General features: G+C 39.0%; 1 protein-coding gene across 1 annotated transcript in view; it reads left to right on the top strand.

Moving 5' to 3' along the window:
* ola1 (Obg-like ATPase 1) overlaps nucleotides 1–19,845 on the top strand; it is a 92,986-nt gene that overhangs the window by 60,125 nt on the left and 13,016 nt on the right. The gene's annotated exons all lie outside the window — the stretch shown is intronic.

Below are 19,845 nucleotides of genomic sequence, written 5' to 3' on the forward strand. Positions count from 1 at the left end.
CTTGAATGGGCGCAGTGGGAAAATAAGGTCTTTGGTGGCCTTTTCCAGCAGCCAGTTCATCTGTGTTGGTCATACATGTTCCCAAATAAAGCTGCTGACTCATTCAGTTCAAACCTTATTGTACTGTGCATAGGGCAGAAAATTGACCAGATATGTATGCAGCAATCTACAGCAGAACAATAAATTGATAGAACAAACAGGGGGTCAATACAATAATAGATGCAAATAAATACAACGTGTGATAATAAATGCAAAGTACAGTTAAAGATTGCCCAGAGCTAAGTTGGTGGAAGCCTTGATTATGATTGGATTGGATCATCCCAATTTGGCCCAACCAGTTGGTGGCCAAATAAGGTTAAGATCCACTTGTTTTATGCCCTCACTAATGAGCATTTCTTAGTGTATACCCAGCTTTACACATGCCTCGTCATATTAGGCTCTGCTCCTGTGGATCTCACCAGTGTCCCTGTCATATATTGCTCAAATAATTGGGAGACCTTTACCCTGTTGTATGTTTTTGGGTTTGGTAAGTACCTGGAAGAAACCCAAACAGATACAGAGAGAACAGGCACTTTACCTAGATTAAATTTCTAGACCCAATTTCTACAAGGCAGCAATGCAAACTCTGAGGCACCATATGCTAGTCCTTGCCAAATACTTGGATTCTCCATAAATACAAATCCTCTTGCAGTATTTTCATCTCCCTATCCTTAACTTAAGCTAGATGCACATGGTTCCAATTCTACATTAAAAAAAAAATCACATTTCCATTTGATATCAAAGAGCGGGAAGGCTTTAAACTGAAAAATAAACATTCATAGATTGTAAGCCAGAGCAATAATTAAAGTCAGATGGTTGCCTCCAATAAATCACCAGAGAAAGTTCTGGGAGAAGTGGCTCAGTTTAAATTGACCCGATTAATATTAGTATGTGTTCTGCATTTATATTGAATAACTACAATTTCAGCTCCATTAACCATGTTTTTTATGCAACCAGACAAAATTACAAAAAAAATGCAAAAAATTACCTGCAGTAATGAAGAGTTTAAGCAGACTGTATAGTTCCATATCTTATCAGGTATGTCTGTTTATGCAATAAACATAACTAGAAGCTGTGGCCATATTTGTGTTTGACCACAATATTGGGAGATTAAAGGAAAATATTTTCTTCTCCTGCTTGTATGGACAGTCAGGTGTATTCAACATGGCCATGTGGAGCAGCGGTGATATTGTATGAAAGTGCTCCATATGGACTTACATAAAATTCCAAGATGCACCCAGATTAAAGGGGATGGGCAGAACACTGCTGATCTGAAACCAGAGCAACATTATGGAATTCCCCCAGCACCCATGAAATGCAACATTACCCTCCAAGTACCCTAGCTGACACTCACCTGGCTGCAGGCGCAGGGCCATTTGCACAGCCGGTATAAAGATTTTCTCACTTAAAGGACAAGTCAACCCAAAATATACATTTTTGCCTAATAAAAGAAAACATAATTCTAAACAACTTTGCAATATACATTCATTACAAATTAGCAATTATATATACAAATAAGTAAAAAACCATTGCAATTAGAAGTAGTGTTTGCCTGTCCTTTTTTTATTCTCTGATCTGTTAGCTCTGATTGAAACAGTGTAACACAAGGCAGCAGACTGACAGACCTGCCTTGCTGGCAAAAAATTATTTTTGGGGTTGACATATATTTTAAAAAGAAATTTTTCCATCTTACCCATCCGTACTTGCCATGACCCAGTTATCTTGGCAACGAATCTTGCCGATCAGTCTTTGTATTTCTCAGTCTTGATGTGATGTGTGTATTTATTACCAAGATGTATATTTCTGACTGTATAAGTCTCTGCATTTCTTGGCACCTTCTCAGCCATGCATTTTACTTTATAGACATAACTGGTGTCACCTATTATGCACCTAAAATGATATTTTCCTTTACTTGCCAAGCTGTATCCCTAGTCAGTCATGGTCTCTCCTTAAGAGATCATTGTCCGGCCTTGCACTGCTAGACCTCTGTAGGTAAGATTACAGGGCCCTTTCTACTGCCTAATTGTACAGTAAATGCCTCTCCCAGACTGTTCCCATTTCCAGACCTTAATAGTAGACAGGCTGCTAAGGAGACGCCAACATTCCATTACCTGTCTCCATGCTCTTTTAGTGCTTGCGAGACTCTAATGCTAAGTAGCGTTTCCTAACCTTGTGCCTCCGAAATTAAACCTCGTTCAAATCAGAGTCACCCTCATGCTGCGTATCCTTTGTATGTGCATAGTTTTTAATTTATTGAGTATATATATTAATTTTAAAAGCCTTGTGGATGTTAGTGCAATTCTACTCGAAAGATCAAAGCCCGTGCAGCTGAGTGATGTTCGTAACCATTTTCGGCACAGTTTGGGCCACCTGCTGTTGCTATTTTCCCTCCAGCCAGCCACAGAGAACCCCCTGCGCATCTCTGCTCGTAAAACATGATTGAGGAAGTATTTGTCATCTCTTTATGAGCGCACAGCAGTGCATGATGGGAGGAGGCCTCTTTTATTTATTTTTTTGAGCCACGGCTATTGCCGTTTTCCTCTTCCCCTTAACCTCTCAGTTTAAGGCTGCTGAAGAAAAGCTGAAAATAAATACAGAAGGCAGCAGCTACAAAAGTATTCTGGATAAGATCAAATTAGGGACGTATTCTCCAATGAAAGGTAATACTTATGCAGAGAGATTGCAGTATTTACAGACTTTTAACACCATCTTTGTTGGATAAGCGCACCACAAATAGCTATCACGTGTGTTTGTGCCATTCCTGCTATTCCTAATTACGTTGCTGTAGGAAATGGAACGTACGGCACGACAGCTTTCTGTCAGCGTAATCATAAGTGACAGCATTAGTAAACGCCAATTAGCAGTGTTTTGAATGGCTTCTAAACCTATGCACCTCTGACTTTTTGGCTCAGTTTTTACCTCTGTTAAAAGAAAAAACTACTTTGAACAAATACTGCCAACAGAATGACTTTAAGCTGCCCATACACTATAAAGATACATATAAACGATCATATTACAAAGGTGGGGATACAAGCTGTTGGAGCAAGGATCGCATCCCCATGTACAAATAAAACCTGTCCGAACAAGATCTAACCACTGACATATAAGGTGCTGAATAGGTTTTGAGGGCCTGGATCAGCAACTTAACTCTGCCCATGTATCTTCCCTTAACACTTACTCATTATACTGTGCCTGAGAAGATGTGTAAGGTTGGATGCCCAGGAATATCTTGCTATAATATTGGCCATTAACCCCCCTGTCATTGCCTTTACCTGTAACACTCAACTGCTGATCGGATGTGTCCAGATCACCTTTCAGTGGAAAGATACATGCAGGTTTTTATGGGATTTAATATTCACAAATAGTTATCATCCCAGCCACAAGCAGCCAATCTGGCGTTTCCCCACCTATCGCTAACAGCGACTCTCTATACAGCAGCTTTATTGTATGGCTGCCATGTAGTTCAGCAACAAGTTGCAAGATCAGTACCTAAGAGCAGCACCCAGATGCTTGATCTGGCCCTCCACAGACTTTTTGGCATCTCATCGTCATTTTACCATAAACCAACTGTCTAAAAGCTTGTTGTGGAGGGATGCTTTGTGTAAATGGCGTAATGAACATAGTGTAATGAATCTGTCTATTGCCAAATGTTCATTCTCACTCATTCTCTTTCTGCTGTGGTACCTGCATCCACTGCAGCTTTCAGCCATGCATTTGTTTTAATCCACTGACAAATCATCCTTCCTTTGTGCTTCATTTATCCCTAGTTTTGATAATCACTTTTAATTTAAATACAGCTACACAAAACAGAGGTTCCTCTAAACAGAGCCTTAATAGGACTTGTCAATCATCACTACTAATGAAGTGTAAAGGGCTGGAACTGTCAGGCTGGTGTTTAATTAGGGTGTTCTGTTTCCCTCTTCTGCCCTGACAGAAAACTGGTACATCAGAGAGAATCCATAGAAATAAAGCATCGAGTGGTGCTTTTTATCAAGGTTACTAGCATTTGTTTATGACAGAACTGATTTGGCCATTTAAAAAGAGACTGTTTGGGTACATTGACTGGCTAGGGTGAATTCTGACAATAACACCCACACAGACTTGATCATTCAGTTCTTGGGAGTTAGGTCACTTGAAATGTTTGGAGACACTGAAGCCCCTGTCCCCAACCTTTCTTACTCGTGAGCCACAGTCAAATGTAAAAAGACTTGGGGAGCAACACAAGCATCATAAAAGTTCATGTAGGTGCCAAATAAGGGCTAAGATTGGCTATTAGGGAGCCTCTATGTACACTATCCGCTTACAGGAGGCTTTATTTGGTAGTAATCTTGTTTTTTTAACCAAAACTTGCCACCAACTTCAAAATAACTACCTGGTTTGAGTACCATGAGCAACATCCAAGGGGTTGGTAAGCAATTTGTTGTTCCCAAGCCACTGGTTGGGAATCACAGCTATTGACCAATAATATCCAGATGTGGCAGTGGCTTTCACTAGCCCGCAGTCTCCCATTTATATCCACTTTCTGGTGAGCCCCAACTCCTTAAGGTCTGCAGTTTGACATATACCTATCATAGGCGAAAGATTTAGGAAGGCAAAAAGAGAACAATTTCCCACTGGAAAGACATCTGCTGCAGAGCAAAATGTGAGTGATTTGTCATGCCCTAGGCAGCACCTACCCACCCCACCCGATTGCACATCCAGTTTTGCTCAACTTGCCTAATTTTGAGGTGTATTTGGGTGCATTTTAGGCCTTTTTAGTGGTGTCAGATCCAAACTTGCAATCAAGAAGAGGAACTGCTATCAGCTACCACTTATTGGTGCTTTATATTGAGCCTATGCAAGGCTGTTTGGGAGGGTAACTCCTGACAAATCCTATATATCATATACCAATTTGTCTCTGGTGGGGGTAGTAGAGCTGCAAGTGGTCAGTAGTACCTGATCGGCAGTGATTTCTGTGGGGCCTTGTGTGACTGTGGTGTGTGGAGTCAGAAAAGGAGTCAGTACAGTCCATGCTATGCTATGCTGGACACTACTACATGCTGCTTTACATAGCATTTCAAACAGCTATAATTAAAAAGTGTCTGTATCTGTTCTGCATTTCTAAATATATGGGGGGGATGTAACCTAGTCTATATTCTCTGCACATGTTTCTTATTAAAGAATTTCAAGATAAATTTGGCTGGTCTAGAAAGGAATATTCTCTTAGCTTGTAAATGCAGCTGTTATTATGCAAATTTTGGTTAGTTGGAAGAACTTTAATGCCTATAATTTATTTGCACGTATATCTTTTCCCGTATCAGATAATGTAATATGATTTAACTTTATTATTTTTGAACCGTTTTTCTGAAGCCTTTGAAGGTTGAGTTTGGCTGAAATGTAGCCAGGTCTTTCCTGCAGTTGATAGGCTGCAGCCTGTAGGTGGTGCTGTGGCATGCCTGCGAAAAGCCAAATGCTTGCTTGAAGACTGGAAAACGAAAAAATTGTGCCTAGTTTAACCCCTTATGTGACATGGAATCATGTAACATCTAAATTAGATGGAATTGAACAACTGTGTAGCAGTTACTGTAATGAATGGAGATCTATGCTCTATGAACCCCTTAATACAATTGAATTTCTGCACATTTATGGTCATAATTTCGCTTTCCTCTTAAAGATTTGAAGTGCAGGAATTAATAATAGAGAGCACTGCTACATGCAGCCATGGGGTCTTGAGTTTGGTTCCACCCTGGGAAGTACCTGCAAGGAATGTGTATGTTTTTATTTGCTCTGTGTGGGTTTATTCTCACACTCCAAAAACTGAATTGACTCCTGAGCCTGACCTTAGAGTTTAACAGTGATAGGGAGATTGTAAGCTCCAATGGGGCAGGTACTTTCAGCGCTATATGAATGAAGGCTAGAATAATAATGCTTGTGTCAGTAAGCAATCAAACTTGCCATCGTATCTATGCTGTACTATAAACCAATACTGAAATCATCCTAACATTGTTTTGGAAATAATGTTAATTAAACCAAGCAGGGATGGGGTAAAATCAGGATTAGGTTGAAACGCAGAAATCTTAAAGGATTAATTTCACATGTATATATAATACACAGGAGCCACATGTACCTTAAAGTTCCATGACCTGTATATTATATGGTCTTATAACTTATAAAATCCTTATATTTAACCATAGGGGGTACGTTATTTACTAAATAAACAATTCTTAGTGGTTTGTATCAGATTATAATAAAATAATGTACCCCTTGCTGTAAATCAATGAGAACCAGCAATGTGCTTTTTATATAGTTATGGAAGGCTGGGGTGACACCTAATATCATTATATTTTACTTTAGGGGTACATTATTCCCTAAACATGTTAACATGTTTAGCTGTGTGGCTGGAGCTCAAACTGGAATTAGCAAATTTGGGTTTTGTATTCAGCCAGTTCTGAATTGATTATTGATTTAGTGCATCTCTAAAACTCTCTGATCACTTGCTGTGTGTTTGTCACCCATGTAAACCAGGCATTACAGTGTGTGTGTGTGTGTTAATTCCAAGCAAGCTTTTAATAATCCCATCAGTGTTTAATGATAATATATATAAAAGCAGTCGTGTTCCTTCAGGAACTGTTTTTTGAAATCCACTGACACCGGCCCCTTGGGTTATCTGATTACATGTTCTGTACAAACCCAAATTGCAGATGTACCAAGCGGTTCCTTGACAGGAGATCGAAAGTTTTGACAAACATACACTGCACAGCAAGTGTCCAATTTGAAATGATTTAAATAAATGCAAACCACCGTCACGGGCAACACAAACAGCCTGAAAGCGAGTGATCAGAATAATTGTCGCAGTGTTATGAATGGGTGAGGATGTGGAAAATAGGGCATGAATGGCTGATGTTACATATGTCCTTGATTACCTTGCCTTGTGCTTTTATCCTAATAAGTGACATTCTTTGTATTCCCTTGGATGGCGAGACAGTCTGACACTGAAGAGGAATAAATATTGCATGTGCTACACATTAAGCTGTCATCCAAGACAGCGTTTAGGGAAGGGGGAAAAAAAAGGGTGAAAAAATAGGTAACGGGAGAATTTCATAGAAAAGATTTTGAAATGTATTGAGGCTTCAGTCGTAATTGCTGGCTTCTTGTTGCTCGTTGAAGTCCCTCTCCTTGCAGTTGGGCTATCCTGGCAGGTAAAACCACCACACGTATAGCGAAATACTGTCTTTATTATTTGGTTTTACAGCGTGGACTGGCACGTGTAACAGTTCCAATAGAAATGAGATTCTAACATGCAGAATAAACTGGTTCGGAATAAAATCCACTTTACTCACTTTCACGAATCACATCAATATCTTTTATCTGCTTGTGTGCCTTAACAGGAAAGGGACGTCATTAGAGAAAAGTGTGTTTATCTTTTGTAATGAGGAAAATAGTGTAATGCTGTTTTTTTTTTCTTTTCTGCTTGCTCCAACTTCAAAATCTGCTTATCGTGTGATTTTATATCAGAAAGCAGACAGACAGTTTTTTTTACAACATTCTTTTTTACATTTTATTTCTACATTTTTTTAAATACCCCCAATGAGTGGCAGTTATCGGGATAATTCAGATAAATCTTGTACAAATCTATTATTTTCAGTCATTTTTGCTTTCCTGCCAACAATTTAGCAAAAGTATTGTAAAAGAGGTTGTGGTTATCTTTGTGTTGCAGTAGCTGACATTTTTCGAGAATTTATTGTGGCCTTGACAATTTGTTCAACATTTTACCTCCTCAACAATAGAGTAGTAACAATTTGATTTTACCAATTATACAACAAATCCATAAAACCTCTAGATGCATGCAGTTACTTGTCTCACTTATTAACATTCTTGCAGTTTGGAGATCGACACTAGTGAGTACTTTTTACTTTACCTGTAGAAAACACCATTCATAAAATGCCAGGAATTGGGCATATATAATACTGGCCAAGTGGCCACCCTAGTGGTCAGTAGTGTGGCTTCCAGTGTGACAAATCTTCAAATTTCTATATAGTCACTTAAAAAGTCTTGTTCCCAAAGTCTAGGCCCCAGTTATTATACCCATCATTCTGTGACTTAAATGCTCTTGTTTAATATACATTGTTGCTGTACAATTGATTAGTTATTGGCTCTGCCTTATCATTAATTATACCCAGCACTAATGGGAAGAGCCAGTGTGAAATTAACACGATTAATTACTCAATAGAGAAGTTATAAGTGAGAAAAAAATATAAAATTTGCTGTATGCATAACTTTGTAATTCATAAGACAAACACCACACACTGATACTAACTATGGAACTTTGGGTGCCCAAAGCCAACCCCAAATGTGGACCTGGCCCCAACTGTGCATGCTCAGGTTCTGCAGTCACTGCCCCAGTACAAGTGAGCAAGCCGGCCAAAGTTTAAACTTCAGAAGGTGCTGAGGATGGGGAAGTACAATGGAAGTACCCCCGGCATCTTATTGGCCCGTATATGGGGCCCTTAGACAGGCCTGCCCGTCTGGCCTGAAATTGGCCAGAGGTTGATCGAGCTGGTTTCAAAATCCTGTTGGAACAAGGAATGCATTGGCTGATTGGACCTTATAAATAAGGCATTCATGAACAACCGTAGTACACAGGGTATATTTCCCCTTCAATCCATTGTTTAAGGAAACACCATGGATTTGCATTTCCTAAACCTCTTGTGGAATCATCCCAGTGGGGGGCCTTCCAATCCAGCTAGAAGCAGGCAGAAAATTTCAGTGACCTAATTTCTTTGTATTTTATCATTGAATGCTCTTTCATTGGTCAGCAGGAACAGCCCCATTTAGCCACTATATAAGTAAATACAGGACACTCCAAACGTCTGTTAACTCTGGATTACTACAGAGCACCAACCATTTGCCCAACTGGTAAATTGATCTGTAAGTCCCACTGAGGAAAATTGCTTTCCCGTGCTCCAAACAGCCGTTATCTTGGTAATTGCACCTGGATGTGTTTCTGGAGGCTAAAAAAGACACGTTTGTGTTTTTTTTGCACTTGCAAAATTATTTCTCAATCTCCAGGTTTTTTCAATATACAAATGATAATGGCAGACAGTGGCTCACAGTCAAAACTAATGCCATGACTGGTTTCTACCTCCCCAACCCCTTGTAAAGAATGTTCCGAAAGGTGCGCGGAATGAGAGACTGCACATTCTAAACTGGAGTTCGCAACAAGAAGCTTATCAGAACAAATTGCCTGGCCCGGCCCCTTCCTCACTCCAAACCTAATGACCCTTTATCATCATGGTTTAGATTGCTGGACACAGATGTGAGAAAATACAAGTAATCGGCAGGTAACTACAGTCGCTGCACTGATGTTCTCTGAGATCCGACTGCTGGGAAGATAAAAAGCTTCCCACTGAGCCAGTGACTTTCCAGTTGCAAAGCACATCATGATCTCATGCACCAAGTTTTATTTGCAGAAGAATCACAATAAGATATATTAGGACTTTCCGCAGGGTAAACCTATTCACAAGAGAACAGCTTATTCCTTTTTAGCTGGTTAGGGTCCAATAAAGAAATCCTGTTTATTTTCTGGCACACAGAAAGCTCGCTGTTTTCCTGTAGCAATAGCAGATCTCTTGTAGCATGTATACGTCCCATAGTTATTCCTAACTAACACATCAAGGGCTACGTGCTGATTTATTTTTTCTTTGCGTACATCAATATAACCTCTGCTTAAGAGACAGGCCAAAGTTGGGGTTAGAACAAGCATGATAATTTAATTGAATAAATATAATTTAATTCACGCTTGTCAAGAGACCTTACCTGATGGTAAGTGGGGGGTGGCAGGACTGTAATTATGAGTACTATGGCAAATTGCAAGTTATCTAAACATTAGAAAATAAACAGGAATTATTTATTTGGACTAATCTTCCCCTATGTAAATAGGTGTGAATGTGGCCATATGCGGGCAGCTTATATACCTGTGTATGGGGACCCCAACAGGCCTACTCAACCGATATCCGGCCTAAAATTGGCCAGATGTTGATTGGGCAGGTTTGATTTTCCCATCGGATCGGGGACTGCAACGGCTCATTGATGCAGTCCTCACTCCAATGGGTCCTATTCCCAACGCCACGTCAGGGCTCCTTATCGCCTGAGGCAGCCAAGTTGATGCCGCAATAGCACTCTCCGCACTCAGAGCCAAAATTCAGATTTAAAAATGTTTTAATTTCTGCTCCCAAGAGCGGCTTTTTTTTTTTTATATAAACTATAGTAGGATTTCTAAAGCAAACACACAGCTTTTTCCAGCACAGTACATAATATATTACTTTGATACACTTTCATTTTATGTTGTTACTATTCCTTTACACCTTACTTTCCTATTAATTTGTCCAAGAAATACAGAGAGCTAAGTCTATGTTTACCTTTTAGTTTTTATGACTGTACTAGGCTCACACATGTGGGGTTTATCTACCAGCAGAGAAAAGTCCAAACCAGGCCTGTCTTTGACTGTAATGGAAATCTACACATCCTCCTATATTAACAGCATCAGGCGGATTCCTGTTATAGTCATTGATAGGATCCACGGCCAGGTTCTTACTCTCTTTTGACGGTTAAGGGAATACCATATTTCCCACACACAGTATGGCTGCCTTCCAATTCTTTAGCGGGAAGTAAAAAGGAGCTGTGCCTGTTTTGTTCTTATTTCTGGCTATAATAATGAACTCCTGCGCACAATTGCATATACATCCCCCACTCCTGCCTGCTCTCCTACCTGAGAACCAACGTGGAGCAGAGATTTAAATGCAGTAATGGAGGAAACTGGGGTTTGCTTCCTCAATTGTTACACCACTGCACATAGGCCAACACCATGCCCATCAATAAGCCTACACAAAGGAGAGGATGACAACAGATCCTCTTTCCTCTGCCTGCATATAAAATGTAGGTGTAGGAACCACCTTGTGTGATCCTGCCTTAAAGTGTGTCCCTGTGTGTACAAACTTTCATCTGTGTTTGATCTCTATCATTATCAGCTAAATATGTACATATGTAATATGTATGCGTATTCCGTGTGTCTGTGTATATATATATATATATATATATATATATATAATATATATATGGGTTATTTTAGTTTGCATTGCGAATTTGCCTACTTAATAACTTAATATCTATATCTGTTTCACCAAAATCTGTCTGTATCTGGAATCCTGATAAGATCTAAACTAAACACTGTTAAGAATTTGATTTTCTTTCCTAAACTTGCATAAACTTTGAAAATATAGCAGTAAACTAATAAAAGCCAGATTTCTATTTTTTTTTTAATAGGATTAGTTATAACTGAACACAGCTGTGTTTCTCAATATTTTTTTTTTTATATATTTTATATACAAGAGTCATGAATATTCTGTATATTATATCCTTCTAAATGGTTCTTAGTGATGTCACTTATGTCACACGATTCACCAAAACTTATTTTTAAAATCAATGTATATATAGAACCCTATGTGACACACTGTGCACATGAAATATATTAATCAATAATACAACCACATATTAAGCTGGTGGGTGACTTGGAAACCTGGGATGGCGGGAAGAAGTCATCAGGTAGAACACAGAGGAATATGCAGAGCAGTGCCCCATTGGAGATGCCACCTACATATTCAATTACATGGCAGCCACCAATACAGCCACCCTGAGACAGAACTGCAGATTTTCAAACATCCCACTGCTGAAAGATATATATTATTATTATTAGCATATATTTTATAAAGCCCCAAAAATTCCCCAGTGCTGTACACTAGCTTGGTTTATACATTGAACAAACTGAATTATATGCAAAGCAACTAATAACCGATACAGGAGCTGCAAATGGCCCTACCCCAAAGAGCTTATAATCTAAAAGAATATAAGAAAAACATCATTAAATCAAGAAGGTATTCACATGACTGCTGCTGATCATATACACTGCCTACCCGTGCTAACTAAGAATTGTTTGGGGGAAATTATATTTATATACTTCATGAAAAGGTAAAGGCTTTTCTGATGGTTTGTCCAATGTAAGAAATATTTAACTAATTCCCCACTGCACACACCTGTGCATAACCTTTACCCATTCATAGAAAGGAGACTATGTATGTACACATGTGTGCACACACAAACATGCATGCAGATTGATCTAGCACACTGTAATTCATTGTATGTTCATTTTATTATTCTCCCCCTTTTCAACATCATAGAATCTTGTCTGGTGCAAAGTTTAGTTTGAGCTCTTTAATCTGAGTGATTAGCTGAAATAATGACCCTGTCAGCCTTAATCACATTAAAATGTGGTTAACATCATTTAATTTTTTCACTTAATATGCAGAAATTTCCAGTAGATTTGCACTAAAGGCCATTGAAATTCCATTAGAACAAGAATAAAAATTTCAGGCATCATTTCTTCAGAGAAGGGAAAAGGTTTCATTTGGAAACTGCTGAATCCTCTGATAGGACAGAGCCTTCATTGTCCTGTATTGTGCCAGATATGTCTGTAAAGGCCCAGATTTTGCAGTATAATAGTAAAACCATACAGAATAATTTGTCACTGTGGTCAACAGTAATGTTTATATTAAATACTAGAAAAAAAAACTAGTGTTGTAGAGAAGGTAAATATTAAATAAGGTGGCCTGAACAAATGAGGAGCATACAAGGGGTCACAAACAATATGGCCGCCTTTCTGTTATTCAGTAGGAAGTAAGGGTGCCACATTGCTGCTGATCAAAACCAGGCAAAGGGGACAGACTGATCATGTTGGGGGTGATGCAGCAATGTTGTGAACATGTTGGAGGGCGCAATGAGATTTTGGGGCAAAGTTGAGACGTCTGCAGTGTAGTTATTGTGTTTCTCGAACGCAATCATGTGGATCTCACCAGTATTCACAATGTTGCTGTTTAAGCCGAACCTCCAGTTGAAAAACCAGGTTGTTGAGTTCAAGACTGGACTGGTGGCAGCCATAGCAGGAAATAAATATTTCCCAGCTATAATCACGATAGTTTGTATAATGAGGGTTGTATAACAATTACCTTCTCTCGTGATAGGCTTTGAGATAACGATTAGTTCATTATACAGTTGTTTATCTGTGGAAATGTTAATCTGATTTACTGCCTTTTACTTCTCTGATCGTTTCCCAGAAGAACCTCTGGTAAAACCCTCTTGTTTTAGTCCTTGCCTTATGAGTGCAATAAACAACAAAAAAACATGGCTATGTCTTGAATAAAGGAACCGGCAAAAGGAATGTTCTGCACTAGCCCTATTCATTAAACTGTGTCCCTTTAATTTTCTGTTCTTACTTAGTGGTTTCATATTGTGGGGAATTCTAAAACTTTACCAGGAATGTGAAAAGGAAGGCGTTTAATACCCCTTGTTTTATTAAACAAATAATATCGTCCAGCTCTTTCTTCTCATTTGGATGTTTTTTCCAAAAGGATTTCTTGGCACCCATATGCTGTATTTTTGCTTTTAATAACTTCTGTGATGAAGGAATTCCAGCCGGCCATGTTGAGTACTTTCTTCGAACTGATGACCCCATTGGCGGTGTATGCTTTCATCAGGCTGCAAGCGTTCCCCTATACCAGTGATCTGGTTATGCAGCCAACTCCAAATAAATGGGCCTTTGCCTGGTTATTTGGTTTTTGACAATTAGAAGTGATTTATAGATAGTGTCCAAAGTCCAAGACTTTGTAGTTGAACTTTGGAAACTGGGAGGGTTTTATTTTATAGTTAACCCTTTCATAGGTTATGTCCTTCTAATGACAAGGCACAGCGGAGGGAGGGCAGTGAAGAACCTACATAATATAATAGTATAATTAGGGTGCACATTGTTTTTTTGGGGGTTGAGGGGGCTGGTTCCTCTTTATTAAGTACCTCTAGCAAAGTGTGAGCCAACTGAAGTCATTTTTATAACAAATCATCTCTATTATTTGTTGTGCAAAACAGAAGTGGGATTCTTTCAAATGCAGAATACAAGGAGGCATGGACTAACCTGCCAGAAGCTTCACAGCATCTGCACACCGCACTTTCCCTGCCTTGTTTTGTCAGTGAAGAAATAGCAGGTCTGATGTCAGTCACTTCAGGCACCTCTACACCTCTGCGCTCATTTACTTCCGTGTAGCACGTTTGCTTCTGCATTCTCAAGATCATCTGTCAACACTTAGAGATATTCTCCTTTGTTATTAGGCTTGTGCTGCTCTACACTGTCAGGGGGTTTTTTATGTTGCCAATTATACTTTAGGTACAATAGAGTATTCACCGGCTCGCAGTCTCTCTGTGGAGGCACAAAAATGATTTGTAAATCTTTATTCATCTGAATTTCACAATAGAGGACCCAGGGAATGCAAATAATCTCGCCAAGGACTCAATGAATACTGTCAAGATGACAGCGTATAGCTCGCCACTTACACCAGCTACAGTGAAGTGATCCGAAGAGTGAAGTGGGATCTTGTATCTTTATAGGTTCTGAGTTTATTAGTGTTTATGAGTATTGGCCAGTATCTTCTTTTTAAAGTGGAAGTTCACCAACGAGGCAGATTTATCAAAATTCATATTTGTGTTATTTTCATGTTTATTTTTTTTTCTTCAACTAAAGTCGATTATAAGAAAAAGCACATTTTTTTAACGGGTTGCAAAAAACCCGAAAAACTTGAAAAGCTCAAACTGACTGAATAGTTAAAATTCTAACAAGGACAGCTCCTGACCTTGCAAGCTTTTAGATGCCAAAGTTTTACATTGGAGTTTTTTGCTTAATAATTATTGAGAATGTGTGTTTTTACTCATTATTCAGTTTCATGTTTTTTAATGCAAAAAAAACTTGAATTGTACAAAAAATATGAACATTTATTAATAATTCCCCTAGTATGATATAACAAATTATGTTAAGCAAATTTTTTAGTTTAGAAACAAAAACAAAAAACGCATTGAGATGGATGGGTTGAACTTGATGGACTCTGGTCTTTTTTCAACCCTATGTAACTATGAGTGCAAGGTTTCAATTTTATTGCTATTTTTAATGCTTATTTTTCTTTTCAGGCCCTCTGCTATTTCTTTTCTATGTTAAAAATTCATCCCCGGTTTCTAGCATAATTTAATTATAACCCAGAGAGCTGCAGAATAAAAATATAAGTAATTCAGAGACCACAAGAATAGAATAATGACAAACAAATTCCAAATTGTCTTAGAATTTCATTTAATTCAAAAAATTCAAATGACCTCTTTAATCAACATAAGGCGATCGATTATATAGCTAGGGCACACCACTAAATATCTAAAAGGGATTTTTATGTTGTACTTTTTGTATCTAAATTACACTGTTTACATAGCAAATAATTCACTCTACCATTAAAAATGTATCCTTGAATCAACAAATGTATTTTTTTAGCTGTAATATTGGTGTGTAGGTGCCATCTCAGTGCATTGTGCCTGAGTCTGAGCTTTCAGAAGGAGCCAGCACTGCACAATAGAACTGCTTTCAGATAACCTATTGCTTTCTCTTACTCAATGTTCTGTCAGTATGACCCAAGTTGTATGGTACAGGGTTTCTCTTTTTTTGGGTGCTGTTATCATGTCTACCACTAGGTGGGGCACGTGAGCATGTTTAGCAGTGCAGACACTTTCTGACTTCATTTGATTTCTAGAATGCTGACTTTTTTTTTTTTTTTTAATGGTAAGGGCAACTGGGGGGTCGGAAGTCATTGCCTCTTATTGTATTCAATGTATTTGGGGCTAAAGTTCCCACCGCTTCTCGCTGTATTTAATGTATTTTGAATGGGTAACGCTACCTTCTGTCTTTTACTGCATTAAATGTATTCCCCAACTGTATACATCCCCGGATTTGGTGCGAGGCCAGACCTAGGGCGGAATAAATTTAGGGATGGAATGCCCCGCATCTGCACCTAAATTCACTTGCATACGGAGCACTGGGACCAGGAACACACAGAAAACTTCAGGGTGTCCAGTCCCCAGTGCGCAACATGCGTGATCCTAAGGGGGAGGATGAGGGCAGCCTCTGGGCGCCTTTTCGCAACAAATCCGACTGTATAAGGAATTTAGGATGTGGCGTTATTGTTCATAGAAATCAATGTACCATTATTTACAAGCAAATACTGTGTGTATATATCTATATCTCCTTGACTGTACCAGCTAATTGAAACTAATGGCACATAGCCAGTTATGGAACGGTGTATTTTAGCTGATAGAGAAATGTCTAAAGTCACCCTAAATTACTGGGAGGCAGTTTTGCCTGAACCCACTCACTACAATTCAGGACGGTACCAGCAGTGCTATTAGCCCATAGAGGCACTGTCAGTTCAGGCAGCTGAATCCTCCAGCAGAGGTGTCAGGGAGCTGTTATCTTGTTACCTGCCAATTGTTCTGCTGATCGGATGCTGGGCGGGAAAAGGGAAGGGACAATATCATTCCAAATTGCAGCGCAGTAGTAAAGAGAGACTGGAGAGCACAGCACATGGCCTTGGGCACCTGGGAAATAAGGAAATGGCCAGCCCCATGTCAAAATTAAAAAAATCTGTTTGATCTTCTAAAAAACAGTTTGTTTGTTTTTTTTAAAAAAAAAAAATGTTTTCCTGTAACAGTATTCCTTTAATTATGAAAAGGACGATTGGTTTTATTGATTTGGATTTCTGATTAACCAAACACATAAAATAAAATATTGTTAAGTGAACAGAACTTGGCTTCTCACCACCTTGCCTTGCTTGAGGCATTCATGTTAGGCAGCTATAGCATTTCTATCAGGGGAAACATGGTCCCTGGGCAACTGCCTGAATTACCTTTATGGTTATTGGCCAATTCAATTCCAACTCTTTGCCAGTAACATAGCCCAGAATAGTGATAGTTTATAGAGTGGCACCCAATATGGAAGCTGTCTCTCATGCATAAATGCAGACAAGTAATGCTTTACACTACATTGTTTTCCCTCTCGTTTCAACTTAACCCATAAAGACCTGTATGTTTTGGTCACCCTGATTTAACCCCCCCCTCACCTGGTTACCTGCAGGATCAGGTCTGCCCCACAACCTGAATCCTTGTCTGAAATAGGATTATATAATGTTGCAATGGTAAATGTAATTATTTTTAATATAAAGGACTGCAATTAGGGGAACCATAAAAAATATCTGACTTCTTGATTAATATAAATTCAAGCTAAATGCTTTTAAGTAAGGCATAGTTTCCTTATTATGGAAAAATCTTCTTATTTAGAAACGCCAGGTCCCAAGCAGTCGATATAATAGATCCCCTACCTGTAAAACCAGTCCTACAGATGTCTTCTTCAGTGGGTCTTCCTTTAATCTTGTATTTACTGCAGCCACCCCCCTTGCCTTTGACATGAGTGCTAAAAGAACTTCAGGGTTATTTATTATTTCCCCTGAAATGCCTTTTATTTAGACTATTTACACATCCTCAGGCTATTATTTGTTAGCACTTATCCAAAATTACAGTAAAATCCCCTCCCTTTAAAACCTGGGACATTAGAATGCCCATGAAAATAAACATCACACAATATAATACTATAATCCCTTCCATTCACTGACATTCTTGAGCTGCTCTCCCTGCAACAAATGCAGCAAAATATTCTATTCTCCCATTTGTCCTGCCTTGTACATTGAAACTTGCTGACAACAGTTTGGACTTTGTTACCTAAAATAAGTACCTGTTGTTGGCCAGCGTGTTCAGGCTAGCGAAAAGAAATCTTTAACTAAAGAGTTTTGCAAGAACTTGGCAGGCTTGAAAGGGAATTCATTAATGGCGGAGGCACAATATAGTGAGCTAAATGCTCAAATGTCCACAAGTGTAAAAAGGGCCTTTGGGCAGTCACGAGGGCCATAAAAATTCTTTGGAAGCCACATCTGCCTAGTGGCCCTCTAGGTAGATGGCCCTGATACAAAAGCATTATTCACACCAATTAAACATTTTGTTGTTTTTCTTGCAGTTTGCTCTTTTTACATTTGGATATTGACTACAGGTTGGTTCCAGATTTAGCAGTATCAGAGCTGTAGAAACATGCCCCACCATGGAAACGATTCCTATACTGTGTTGGTGCCTGTAAGGGCCCCTTGTGTAGAAACTGACCTTTTTACTAAACCTTTTGAGCAAAGGAGGGCATTAATGACAAATACTTCATTGGGACCCAAAATGAAATATTTTATAAGATGCTTCATTTTCATAGGACCATCAGTGATATAATTTCTATCACATGACTAGGGTTGCCACCTGCCCAGTTTTGTCCCAATCAGCCTGGTTTTCGGCAGGGCTGCCCGGGTCAAAACCTCCTGCCCGGTTTTCCAAATTAGCAAAACTGGGCAGGACTCGGTAACATTGATGCGGAGATCGGGCATTCGCCAATCGGCGAGCCATAGCCCCACCCTTGTGATGTCATGGTCCCACCTCCTCACCGCAGCGTCACGGCCCTGCCTCCCACTATCCGACTTGGTGCCCTCAGACACAGTGATGTGTTTAGAGTGTTTTTACATACACAGTTCTATTAGCCTAAGAACAGCTTGTCTAAGAACAGCTTTATCTCAGACGCGATTGTGCCCCCTCTAGTTGCTACGTTATTAATTCATAATTCCCATACCCTAGGCATTTGTATTGCACATTGTTTCCATTTTGATTTTCACTTTAATTTTTTTTTTTATACACTGTAAATGAAAATTATGCTTTAGCCAAACTCCATTATTCGTGCATATGGGATGGCAAGGTGCAATTCTGGTCTTCCAATTGGGGCCTTCACTTATTTGCACACCACCCTGTTATCTCAGTGGTCCAAATGGTCAGATAACAATGATGGTAGATGCAGACCTCCCAGACGAGGACCACACCAACAAGTCAAGGCAGTCCCTGTCCTCACTGGATTTTTTAACCCACCCAATCGGTATCTATCCAATTTTCAGACAGATATCAGTTAGACAGCCCTGTCAGAGGGATCCATACATGAGCCAATAAGCTGCCAACTTGCTCCAGAAGGGCCAAATTAGCTCATGTATGGCCACCTTTAGATGTAAGGAGACCCACGCACTTCTAGAATGCAATGTGCCTATGAAATTGTGCTTGTAGCCAAAATAAATTAAGTTCCTTCATTGCCTTCTAAATGTACCTGTGGTAAAACTCTGTTATTTATGAGAGGTATGGGATCTATTATCCAGAATGCTTGGGACCAGTGGTTTTCCAGATAAAGGAATTTTTCTGCATTAACTTACCTTACGATTTCTAAAATCTTTAAAAAAAATATGTATGCTGCATAGTTAGTATCAAATACAAGGTACATGTATAGGACCTATTATCCAGAATGCTTGGGACCTGGGGTTTTCCACTTAAAACATCATTTAGACACTAATTAAACCAAATAGGATTGTTTTGCCTCCAATAAGAATTAATTATATCTTAGTTGGGATCAAGTACAAAGTACTGTTTTATTATTACAGAGAAAAGGGAATCATTTAACCATTAAATAAACCCAATAGGGCTGTTCTACCCCCAATAAGGGGTAATTATATCTTAGTTGGGATCAAGTACAGTTACTGTTTTATTATTACAGAGAAAAGGGAATCATTTAACCATGATAAAAACCCAATAGGATTGTTCTGCCCCCAATAAGGGGTAATTATATCTTAGTTGGGATCAAGTACAGGTACTGTTTTATTATTACAGCGAAAAGGGAATCATTTAACCATTAAAAAAACCCAATAGGACTGTTCTGCCCCCAATAATGGGTTATTATATCTTAGTTGGGATCAAGTACAAAGTACTGTTTTATTATTACAGAGAAAAGAAAATCAATCAAAA

This window comes from Xenopus tropicalis, chromosome 9 (assembly GCF_000004195.4).
Source record: "Xenopus tropicalis strain Nigerian chromosome 9, UCB_Xtro_10.0, whole genome shotgun sequence".
Taxonomy (NCBI): domain Eukaryota; kingdom Metazoa; phylum Chordata; class Amphibia; order Anura; family Pipidae; genus Xenopus; species Xenopus tropicalis.